Source organism: Megalopta genalis, chromosome 8 (genome assembly GCF_051020955.1).
Source record: "Megalopta genalis isolate 19385.01 chromosome 8, iyMegGena1_principal, whole genome shotgun sequence".
Classification (NCBI taxonomy): Eukaryota; Metazoa; Arthropoda; class Insecta; order Hymenoptera; family Halictidae; genus Megalopta; species Megalopta genalis.
In genome coordinates, this window is record NC_135020.1 from 10,226,127 (window position 1) to 10,239,150 (window position 13,024).

The 13,024-nt window shown below is 41.6% G+C and overlaps 1 protein-coding gene and 1 long non-coding RNA gene across 2 annotated transcripts in view; one reads left to right on the forward strand and one right to left on the reverse strand.

Annotated features, from left to right (window-relative positions):
• Positions 1-6,772, reverse strand: part of LOC117227830 (uncharacterized) — a 45,278-nt gene extending 38,506 nt beyond the window's left edge. The window contains exon 1 of the long non-coding RNA XR_004492151.2: positions 6,495-6,772. This is a non-coding gene — a long non-coding RNA (uncharacterized LOC117227830). The remainder of the gene's footprint in view (positions 1-6,494) is intronic.
• Positions 1-13,024, forward strand: part of Dop2R (dopamine D2-like receptor) — a 435,398-nt gene that overhangs the window by 192,980 nt on the left and 229,394 nt on the right.

The following is a 13,024-nucleotide window of genomic DNA, read 5'->3' on the forward strand; positions in this document are numbered from 1 at the left end:
CGAATTATCTCCGAGACGCGAGAACGGGCGCAGCTTTAATAAAATAAAAGAAGAAAGGATGCGAATTCTCAAATATATATCACGGATTGCTTAAATCTTCGGTCTTAATGAAATATCGTGAATTCGCGTGGAGCGCGTGATGGATTGAAATTCAAGCGGGAATAGCGTGCAAAATTTTACGAAGCTATGAAAGCCGAGGCTACTTAGGAAACGCAAGTTCTCGGATTAGGATTTCAAATAATTCAGAGGTGAAAATGAGGGTGCCGTTTCACGGGAAGCGAATTCGAAGAAGTTTTTAAGCTCGATCCGTTCGAACGATTCATTGGAATTTTCCATTTTATATAATATTGCCGGAACAAAAATCGCAACAAAAGTATACTCGATATTAATAATAATAACATTTATATTATAAAATATTATTTATATTATATTATATTATATTATATTATATTATATTATATTATATTATATTATATTATATTATATTATATTATATTATATTATATTATATTATATTATATTATATTATATTATATTATATTATATTATATTATATTGTATTATATATATTATTTATATTTATATTATAAAATTAAATTAATATTATAAATATTAATTTATATTATAATTAATATTTTAATAAAACGTTTCATCCCACCGATTTAATTGACCATGCTTTATCGACTCGTGATCGCATTTCCTTCAACCCTCGGCATCCGCAACATTTTACGATGTCCAAAAGAATTCCCCATCCTTGCATTCTTGCCCATATTTCACCATAAAAAGAAGCACCCCGTGAGCACCTATAATATGTTTCTGCCGCGGGGTCAGTCGTGGCAGGTTGTAACTACGTTGTAAAGCTTCATAATTCGTGGCGGAGCCACTAAAACGCGCGGAATTCGTGTAACCGGGCTGCTACACCTCGATGTTAACTGTTAATCATTTTTTAAGTACTTGTTAAACTGTCGCGAATGATTTACATTTATCTGACACTGCAACACGTTCATGATACATACATCTTCCAAATAGAAATGTTTTTAAAATATTATTTTCACGTGTCCGCGCGGGTTTCCAGAAATTGTGAAATACGGATTTCAAAGTAACGTGTGCGTTTTATGCGTTACGTATGCATCGATGAAAATAAATTTAAATTTTCAACACAAATTTTACGATGCACAGAGTCCTTTTTAATTGCATACATCTTGCCGCCAGACTGGCGGCGCCGACTTTTACGACGACTCGCGAATACCGCCAATGTGGTGACATCGACCGCGAAGGGTTAAAAATGTTCAACGTCGATTTTATCGTTCGACGAAGCAAACGAAAATGTTACTTAACCGGTATCGCAAGTTTCTGCTATCGTACCGATCAGCTGTTTCGCCAACGTCGCGAGATACAGTAATGTCTCCCTAATTGTCGCTGAGATTGTGCACAGAAATGGACAATTTGAGAAGAGGAGATACGATTATTCGAGCCTTACGGCTCATTTTTATAATTGTGGACAATTTATAACTATAAAAATAAACCGCAAGGCTCGAATAATCGTATCTCCTCTTCCCAAGTTGTCCATTTTTGTGCGCAATCTGGGCGTCAATTAGAGAGACATTACTGTACATTCAGTGATAGGCAACTTTTCACTTTTCAGTATCCCAAAATTATGGTACTTCTGGAAAGTTAGAGATTCCTAAGGTCATTAGAAGCAACTTTTTCCTTTACAAAAATTTTCCCCGAGGCATCGTTAACGAGTTATTAACAAAAAAACACTGACCAATGAGAGGCGAGCTCGCCCAGCGCTAGGCGGCCGAGCCAATCAGCGGAACAGGGCATCGCGCGCTCGTTGACTGAGCCGCCTCGCGCCTACTCGAGCTCGCGTCTCATTGGCCAGTGTTTTCCTTTAATAACTCGTAAACGAAGCCTCGGAGAACATTTTTGTAAAGGAAAAAGTTGCTTCGAATGATCTCAGGAATCTCTAACTTCCCGGAAGTGCCATAATTTTGGGACACTCTACATAATAAAATCAATAAATAAATTAAAGAGAGAAAAATTAAGATAATAAAGTTGATACACAGTAAATTTTCCCCAACGTTCCTTCGGCTCGTGAACAAAAATGAACAATTTCGAAAGAGGAGATACGATTATTCGAGCCTTAGGCTCATTTTTATAATTGTGGACAATTTATAACTGTAAAAATAAACCGCAGGGCTCGAATAATCGTACCTCCTCATCCCAAATTGTCCATTTTTCTGCGCAATCCGAGCGTTAATTAGAGAGACATTACTGTATCGCCATCTCCGCGCGGATATCGCTCGCGAGACCTCTTCGTGGAACATCGCGCCATAGGCGGCGCAAAGAGATTCAATGAACCCGCTGCACCCGGCGCATTCGGAACTACGGAATTTTCGGCTGAACTTCCGACCGAACTTGGCCAAGGCCTCCGTCCGGTTCCCGCAGGAGTTTCATTTCGAAGGAGGGCGTCCTTTGAGCGGCGAATGCTAATCAGGGGCATAATTCCCGGGGACTAATTGGAGGTTCGAATAACAAAATGAAGGCTCGCGTAATTTTACAAGACAATTTTGGGAAAGGTGTCGCCGGCACGTTGAACGTTTCAAAGAGATTTCTTAATGAGGCTCTCGTGTGCAACGCACGAAATGCCATTTGCATGTCAACGGTTCTTACGGTTGCTTCGCGAGGACTAATATTGTTTCCATTTTACCGTTCGTCTATTCGCGGCGGATCTTAGAGGTCAACGCGTTTATATCGGTTGTTTGCTAAGCCTGTGTTCATTTAATTTTATTCTATTACTATTACTATTAATAATCTATTATCTGTCTACTATTAATCTATTATCATTATTATTGTATATTATATTAATATTGTTATTATTATTGTTCTATATTATATTAATAACGTTATTATTATTATTATTCTATATTATATTAATAATAATATTATTATTATTCTATATTATATTAATAATAATATTATTATTATTATTCTATATTATATTAATAATATTATTATTATTATTATTATTCTATATTATATTATATTATTATTATTATTATTATTATTATTATTGTATATTCTATTAATGCTATTATTCTTCTATTAAAATCCTTTTACATCTCGATTATTGCCCTATTTACATTTAAAGGTACAGAGGGCTACGCTATAACGAACTAATTCGTTCCAGGATTATAAATTTGTCCAAAAATTATATTATTTTCCGCAAATGAGGGGTTTCTGAGATCATTTGAAGGAACTTTTTCCTCAGCGAAACTGAAAACCGCAGCTTTGTTTACGAGTTATTAACGAAAAACAGTCCTAATGTTATCTCACAATTTTATCACAGTTTTGGTGCTGAAGGTTACCCGAAGAGTATGACTTAACGATATTAAAATGTATTTTAATATTAATTTAAATTTTTAGCTACAAGATGGAATAAAAAAAAAACGTGATTTTCCCTGATAAAAAATAACGATGACCTTGAAAACATAATGGAAATACGACCGGATAGAAAAATCGTTCTTCTATGGTATTCCAACTTCAACACCATTTGAATTGTGCCATTAAAAATGAATGATACATTTTGATAGCCTCTTTTAGTCGAGACACCCTGTATATATTACCGAATATTATTACAAAATAGAAATAGAATAAATTCAATATGCGATAAAAGAAGATATAAGAACATGCAAATACACATGCTATAAATATAATCAATTACACCTAAATTTTATACGCACCGGTGGACATACGTGCAAACTTACAAAACAATTATAAAAAAAGAGCCTGCAGAGAATAGCAGCCAATTTTTCTCTTATTGTATCCGCCCCGCGTTCGTTGCAGCGCTTCGATTTAATCAGAAAAACCGTGCTCGCTGCGGAATATTCGTTCGTTTTAGAATCCGCTGCTGTACGATGCATTTGTATGCATCGTAAACATATTAGCTCGCTGTCGAATGTATAATCTCAGTCGGAGCAGTACAAATGCTTCGGCGGAGGATCAATAGGATTCGGAGAGCGGAACACGCGCGGAAACGTAAATCACTGTCAAAGACGCGATTGTGCAGGTGTGTATTGCCTGCCCGAATAAAACGTGTGTGCGTGCAGCTGCAACCACGTTTCTCGCCAGCAATTTAATTATACCGGAAACATTGAAAACAATCGATTCGCCGCGTGTTTCTAATTCACAGTGTCGCCGGCCGCACGCAAATCCGTTAAAGTCTTCGTTCGACTGCTTTGACCGCGGCGGCCATAAATCGCACGGTATCGGATAGCGGCGGAAGAAATTGTTCCGTCTGGTTGCGGGGACACCGATAAGACGAAACAATCGATAGAAAACCGAGTGTATCGAGGAGCCGCACAGTGAGTGGGCCGGATCGAAGATTTTAGTGACTTTTTGACAAAAACCTAATTTTCTCATATCGATGTCCAGTGAATTTTTATCGTTTGTTAAACGTCTATTATCCTCGAAAGTGGAAATATTAATAAAAATGTGATCGTAAATTGTAATAGATACGACAATTTAAAGTTGAACATTTCGAACGCTACATTCGACGCCAAAAAATATGCTTCTTTTCCTCGCGATGTCCCGACGAACCTAATTAACTTTTTCCTTTGCTATTTTTTAACAGTAGGAGGCAATATTTCTCGTTAGGAAACAATAGCTTAAATTAAGATTATTGTATCTCATATCGATGTCCAGTGAATTTTTATCGTTTGTTAAACGTCCATTACCCTCGAAAGTGGAAATATTAATAAAAATGATCGTAAATTGTAATAGATACGACAATTTAAAGTTAAACATTTCGAACGCTACATTCGACGCCAAAAAATATGCTTCTTTTCCTCGCGATGTCCCGACGAACCTAATTAACTTTTTCCTTCGCTTTCTTTTTTAACATTGGGAGGCAATATTTCTCGTTAGGAAACAATAGCTAAATTAAGATTATCGTATCCTATATATGAAAAATATAATGTTCAATAAAATACGAAAAGTGTTACAATTCTTTACATTCGACAAGGAATTATCTTTCGACACCCAAGGACTCACAGTTTCGGACAAACGGTATATTTTCAGGATACTTTCCTCTACGTAATTCTGTAAAAGTTACATACCAAGACGAAACAGATTGTAAATTATTACGTTTCAAAGATATCGACGTTAGGTTACTTCGAGGTTAAAGATATCGAAGATAATCTCTCTGTGTTCCAGTCGGTATATCACAGAACGCTTCTTCATCTGTAAATCGACGGATATTTAAAATTTTTGATTATTCCATATAACATGAAAAATATAAGTAAACGAAACAAACTTTGTAACGTTACAATACTAACGGTTCCAGGTACGTTAGCATTGCAATGTTACAAATAGTTTGTAACATTATATTGAAACAATTCTTTTTTCACAAAAAACATCAATGAGAATTAATTAAAAATTATTGTTTAACGAATGTAAAAAAAGATCTAATTATCTATAGTAGAAAATAACTATTTTTTAAATATTTTTGGTGAAAATTTCATCGCTATATCTTTGATGGTTCAAAAGTTATAACAGAATGTCGCTGAATTTCTCGATGCAGCCCACTGTGAGCCGTTTCGCCGAAAACGGCAACGTCGCGCGCGCGCGCGTCCGCGTCGGGAGACGTCGATCGCTGGTACGGAACGCGCGATCGTTCGATAACGCGATCGCCGTTCGATAATTTCATGCGCGACACGCCCCCGTCCACGAAACGCTAGCCAATCCGGCTTCTCGCCCACGGAGCCGCGCCGAACCCCGGCACAAAAATCACGAACAACACGTAATTACGCTCGATTGCTAAATTGGATCATTAACGTAACTGCCGGGCTGTTGCAGTAATTACGAAATTCCGTGCACCCTGACCTTTAAGCCGGCTGCAGCTTAATTTTTACGGCGGCGCTCGCGCGAAGAACGGGCGACGCCGAGAGAGCGGCTTATTTACGGCCGGGATCAGGCCGACTTCGCGGGGGCGAAGTTTCTCCGTGGCTCGCGATAAAAATACCGGCGTTCGAGCGGCCAGTCGAAACCGAGATATTCAAAGCGGCCCGTGACATATTGCGCGACCCGAGAGAATACAGTTTCGTTCGGCGGCTCGACGGTTTCCTGGCCGCCGGGCGAAACGGATCGTAAAAACTTACAGTGCTCGTGTTGCACGCGCCGATTTTCGAACTTCTGACGGTGACAGTTGATTGAAACATGCCCGACATGCGTATCTCTTTTGCCGAGCATGCTGCACACACACACACACACACACACACACACACACACACACACACACACACACACACACACTGAACGGTTCAAACTAACCTCGAAAGTTAGCGATTGTAAACACGTTTGTTCTATGTTTTTCATGTAGTCGTTGCAAAGACTGTATTTTTTATTTGTATCCTTGTTATTTAAAGTTTACACGAGGACAAAGAGTGCGAACTATTCTATATTATCGTTTTTAAATATTATCAAAGACTTACCGTGTCATCGCTGTTCCGATTTCTTTTTATATTTTCGGTGCGTAGTTGACAACTGAATCCCGAACAGATCGCGCGCGACGCTTGTGGATTCTTGCATATCCTATTCGTGCGTAGCGACCGAGACCGGCCGAGACCGCTCGAGGCCTCCCGAGACCGGCCGAGACCGGCCGAGACCGGCCGAGACTGCCCGAGAACCGAGCGCAGTCCCGAAGCTTTCGGGAGTCCCAAACTTCGGGATCCCGAGACGCGTGCAGGTTTCCACACTCCTCTAAGCAGGATGTCTCCTAATTAAAAATTAATTAGGAAACTGGAGAACATGGGAGAGAAAAATTAATTTTTTTTTCTCTATTTTCCGAATTTTCAGATATAAGGAAAGTTCGAAAAAGAATATTTGTTTTAATAGTGTATCAAAAACTTCGATTCCCTCGTAATGTTTCTCATTGCTACCGGAGTTAAATTCTCCCTAATTTTCCTTCAGTTCGTAGACAAATATGGACAATTTGGGAAGAGGAGATACGATTATTCGAGCCTTGCATCTCGTCTTTTATAATTGTTGACAATCGGCAACTATAAAAATGACGAGGCTCGAGGCTCGAATAATCGTATCTTCTCTTCCCAAATTGTCAAGCCGAAGGAAAATTGGGAAGAATTTACTGTATTTGATTTTTCCCGGGAATGAAGAGCAAGCAGTGATCAAGAGAGAGAGAGAGAGAGAGAGAGAGAGAGAGAGAGAGAGAGAGAGAGAGAGAGAGAGAGAGAGTAAGGCAGCGAGTGAAATAAAATGAGACAGAGTGTATTAAAGTCAGGCGGTAGCACCTCACATATGGAACGTCAGTTATTAAAAATATTTTCATAAATTACTGCAGTTTCGAGTAACTCGATTTTACTGCATAGGTTATGTCATGACCCTGCGTAGTCCAAAGATAGAGTGCTAGTGAGTGCGTGAGTTGATGAGTGAGTGAGTGAGTGAGTGAGAGAAAAAGAAAGGGAGAGAGTGAGTGAGTAAGATAGAGAGAGAGGGGGGGGGAATGAGTAAGACAGCAAGTGAGACAGAGTGAGACATAGTGCATTGAAGAGAAAGTGTGGCAAGAAAATGCAGTGAAGAGAAAGAAAGAATTAAGGAGACGATTGGAACGGAAAAATCGTGACATTCTAAGCAGAGCCGTGAACGAATGAAATCATTATTGTCCACGACGTTGTTGTCATTATGTCAGTGTGAGAGATAGAAAGAGAGAGAGAGAGAGAGAGAGAGAGAGAGAGAGAGAGTGAGCGAGAGAGAGAGAGAAAGAAAGAGAGTGAGTGAGCGAGATAGAGAGAGAGGGAGAGAAAGAAAGAGAGTGAGTGAGTGAGAGAGAGAGAGAGAGAAAGAAAGAGAGTGAGTGAGTGAGTGAGATAGAGAGAGAGAGAGAGAGAGAGAGAGAGAAAGAAAGAAAGAGAGTGAGTGAGTGAGATAGAGAGAGAGAGAGAGAGAGAGAGAGAGAAAGAAAGAAAGAGAGTGAGTGAGTGAGATAGAGAGAGAGAGAGAGAGAGAGAAAGAGAGTGAGTGAGTGAGAGAGAGAGAGAGAGAGAGAGAAAGAAAGAGAGTGAGTGAGTGAGATAGCGATAGAGAGAGAGAGAGAAAGAAAGAGAGTGAGTGAGTGAGATAGAGAGAGAGAGAGAGGGAATAAGTAAGACAGCAAGTGAAATAGAATGGGACATAGTGCATTAAAGAGAAAGAGTGGCAAGAAAATGCAGTGGAGAGAAAGAAAGAAGAAAAAGGAAGAAAGAGAAAGAAAGAAGAAAAATCGAGACATTCTGAGCAGAGCCGTGAGCGAATAAAATCATTGTTGTCCACGACGTCATTGTCAAGAGAATTTTCGCCGGCGACTCGCAGTATTTGTAATAAAAAACCGCGGCTAATATTCCCTAAAAAAAAAAAATCCCCAGAATAATTACGTTTCCCATGACAAATTGTAGAACGCACGAGACGCGAGGAGTTACATACATTTCCGACGAAAATAATCATAATCGACGAGGGGAAATTGCGCGGGCACACCGTTCACGGCGCACGTCCCTGATAAATTAGTGTTTCCGTGGGACACCGTAAGCGGCGCGGACCTCAGAAGTTTCGCGAGCACATCAACCACGGCTTATAGTGTGTTCCCGTGTACCGTGCGGAAACTTGGCTCGCAAGAAGGTGGGGTGGGGGTGGGGGGAGAATCATTCGCGGAGTCATAACGATACATCAGGATGACGAATGGCCTTCCGGTCGAAAGAACACGATTATCCGAGCCGATGCGTCTCGCCTCTGTGTTTCTGCGCGCCGTAAGAATCGTGGGCATCGATATCCCCCCCTCCCCGGAGGGGGCGAGGCTAGCAGAGAAATCTCGGCGAACCGTACAGTTTAATTCGCCGATACGATTATTTCGATCCCGGTGTAACGCGCGTTAAGTCACTCGTCCCCGTGCATTTGAGCGACGCCGCCGTCGAAACGATAGGGATTTCGATTCTATTAGAATCAATGGGAACTATAAATCGCCGCGGATCGCCCCGAATTGGGTTAAGTAGATCTCGCCCGGCGAATATGGACAGCCGCGGTAAATTCCCCGCTCGAGACGGTCCGGGGTGGGGGGAAAAAAATATGGATTACGTGATCTTGGAGAGCGATGTTCCGAGGGATACGGCGTTAACGTCCGCTTACGCGAGACACGAGTGGGGCCGCATGATTCGATCACCTCCTCTCCCTCTGCCGTCGATGGTTTTTCTATTTCTGTGCAGGTGCGTCGGTTGGAAACTGCTTGGAAACCGGGCTTCGCGAGCTTTCCCTTTAATCCGTTTAATACGACACGGCGGAAAGGATAGACGGTTATTTGAAAAGCGGCCAGATAATAGACTCCGGAGTCGATTGCGATACCTTGGATTCGCTCCAAAAGGTACTCTCTCTCTCTCTCTCTCTCTCTCTCTTTCTGCCAGTGTACTCGCGTTTTCTACAGCTAAATTGAGATACACGGTTTTTTGCCGCGTGTCTGGATATACCCGACAAAAGGGCCATTCTAAGATCCCGGCGTTTACCAGTGCCCGGGAAAACGTTCTCGATCGGCCGTGTCCGATAAAAAGACGATACTTTTTCTGTATTTAGAGCATCGTGATCTTTCTTCGTTCTGTTCGCATGTATAGTTCTCTCAACACCTCTGCCGAAGCCGGTCGATCAGAAGTATTATACATAGAATGTAGGAGAGATCACGAGATCACAAGCCTGAGGTCATTCGAAGCAACTTTTTCCTTAGCAGAAATTTTCTGCGAGCCACCGTTCATGAGTTATTCGCGAAAAACGCTGACCAACGAGAGATCGCTGACGCCCCGCCCTCGCGACCACTGCCGCCGCGTCAGCTGGCCGGCGCGACGCGGCATCGGCCGCAAGGGCGAGGCGCCGGCCGCTGTCGCTCTCCGATTGGTCAGTGTTTTTCGTTAATAACTCGTAAACGGAGCGACGGATTGCAATTTCGCTATGGAAAAAGTTACTTGAAATTGCCTCAGGAATCCCCCATTTCCGGATTGCGAGACATTTTTGGAACACCCTTAGAATTTGACGGCTGTGAGAGGAACGGTGGTTTGGAGGGAACAGGGGGGAGAACGTTTCGCCCGGGACCCGCTAGAGGACTCATCAGTACAGTTTTCCTAGACGTTCGAAGGACGGACGAAGTTTGAGGTTAGAGGTTAGCCGCCACACAGAATACTATTTCGTGGATTCTCTTGCGCGATATGTACGTGACACGGAAACAATACCGACCTAAAACGAGCGAAAGAAATTCGTTGACATCGTGTAATTGATGCGTCGAAGCGTCGATGCAACGAGGGACGTTCGCGTATGCAGAAAATTCGTATCGACGGGAAAATTGTTCGTCACGTTGTCACGCGTCGAAACGGCTAGGTTCATTAAAATCGAAAAATCTTGTGAAAACTACGACAGTGTTTCGTATCGCGCGTTTCGATCGAACGAAATTTCATCGACGAAGTGCACGCGTTCCGTGACTCCGCTCGACGAGTGAACACAAATTGTGTATGCATTTCATTATTTTGTGACGCTCGAATTTAACCCCTTGCCGTGTCATTTTTCCTTGCAGTTGCAGTAATTAGAAGTTGCTCGACTGTAATAATTTTTGAGATGAGAAAAGACAATTTATTATATATTTTTATTACTATTATATATTATATTATATATATTATATTATTATCACTATTATTATATTATATATATTATATTATTATTACTATTATTATATTATATATATTATATTACTATTACTATTATTATATTATATATATTATATTATTATTATTACTATTATTATATTATATATATTATATTATTATTACTGTTATTATATTATATATATTATACTATTATCACTATTATTATATTATATATATTATACTATTATCACTATTATTATATTATATATATATTATATTATATTTTTATTATTATGATATATATTTACTTGAATGCTTAAAAATCGACGACAAGAGAACAAGAATTTCATTTCGACTTAAAAGAAATATCCATAATGTCCAATAATAACTTTCTATTCAATTCTATCGAATAAAATTCAATAACAATTAACAAACTCCTCCTAAAAATCTGCATCACGTGTCAAGGCAAGGGCTTAACAATGATCAGAGCACAGACGCGTAACGAACGATCGCCAACAATGTTTACCAAAAGAGGGAACCTCTTTTTTTTCCGTAAACCTCGAGAAATTCGAGATCTCGTCGACGAAACTTCCGTCGTCGAATACTTTCCCTTGTGGGAACAATTATCCGTAAGTTATCCCGAACGCGATTAGATCCGACGAATTAGATATCGGGCAAACTCGGATTACCGTGGCCGAGCAGGCGAAGTCTAATTTACTCCGTTCAACGGCGATTTACTCTTCTGGATGCGATACGACGACGACGACGGCGGCGGCAAAAGGGGCTCGTTCGGGTGGCGTGACTGCGGGGATCGCCAGTCGACAACGACACAGGCTTTAATCCGGAACAATTAAGTGAACAATGGAAACGTTAGCAGAGTGGAAACGGGAGCCGGGGATCGGCGGGAAGGCTCGGCTACCTGTGGAGCGGCGGGAGGGGGAGAGATGTGGGGGATAGGTTTTAGGTTAGGTTTTCAGGTGTCTAATATTCGGCGAGCGACGAAGGTCGTTCCAAGGGCGGACAATGACGCTGTTTCCGGTTAGACGAGTCCGAGAACCGTTCCACGACGTCGGCGGCGGGGGAGGAGTGGGGGGCGGGGCGGGGCGGGGCGAACGGGATTCGTAGAAAACCGTGGCAAAGAGACGTTGAAAGCGGACAAAAAGCGATTTGGCCGGAATCCAGATGCCGTAAAAAGGGAAATTACGATAGAGGTGAACCTGGCGGCGGTGGAGCTTGTTACGCGGAATTCGGTAATTTCCAGATGATGGGGTATTAAGGCATGGTTAAGTGGTTGAGATAACGGGCGCGGCTGTGCTTCGATGTAATTAACAACGACTGCACGGGCGAGAAGTAAAACGAAATTGCGTGCTCTAGATAAAGGGATGAAAGGGCCGCGGGTGTCGGGATCGGCGCCGGGAACGACGGGAATGCCGGAGCCGGGCGCCGTGGAAAACATGATAGCTGACCAATGCAATTTGCAAGGGAATTGCGGGGATCTTTTCATTTACTTATGCACCTATTTGCTGGAAATCCTATTAGCCCTTGTCTAAGCCCGGACGAAATACACTCCATGCGAAAAGTTTCGGCGCCTGCGAGCTTACAAGTTTCCTCGCGCGAGCGCGCGCGCTACGCTTACGGTGTTGTCGCAAGGTTTATTTAGTCGAAAGGAATTGTAGCGCGGAATATACAGGGTGTGCGAAAAATGTCTCGCAATCCGGAAATGGCGGGTTCCTCGAATCATTTGATGCAACTTCTTCCTTTGCAAAAATGTTCTCCGAGGCACCGTTAACGAGTTATTAACGAAAGAACACTGACCAATAAGAATCGAGTACGGCTGACGCGAGGCGGCCCAGCCAACCAGCGCGCGAAGCCCGGTTCCGCTCATTGGCTCGGTCGCCTCGCGCCAGCCGAGCTCGCCCCTCATTGGTCACTGTTTTTCGTTGATAACTCGTTAACGGTGCCTCGGAGAAAATTTTTATAAAGGAAAAAGTTGCTTCGAATGACCCGAGGAATCCGCCACTTTCGGATTGCGTGACATTTTTGGGACACACTGTACAGGGTGTGTTCACCGTAACGGTCGCCACTAGTATTTTCGAGGCATCCGGGCCAATCTGACGAAAAAATGTTTTGAACACAAGTTATTCGGTACTTCGATGGAAGTAAAGTGCGTTAATAAAAATTGTGAAAAAATTTTTTGTTAAATATAATATTAAGGTCACCTTGACTTTTTTAAATAACACTATGTACTTTTAACACCGTATTGTTACAGCTGATGTGAAAATGAATTCAGTGATTTACTATGCAATGATTTTTGGATGACTTTGAGCTCAGAAATTGGCATTAACTATAAAACTAAG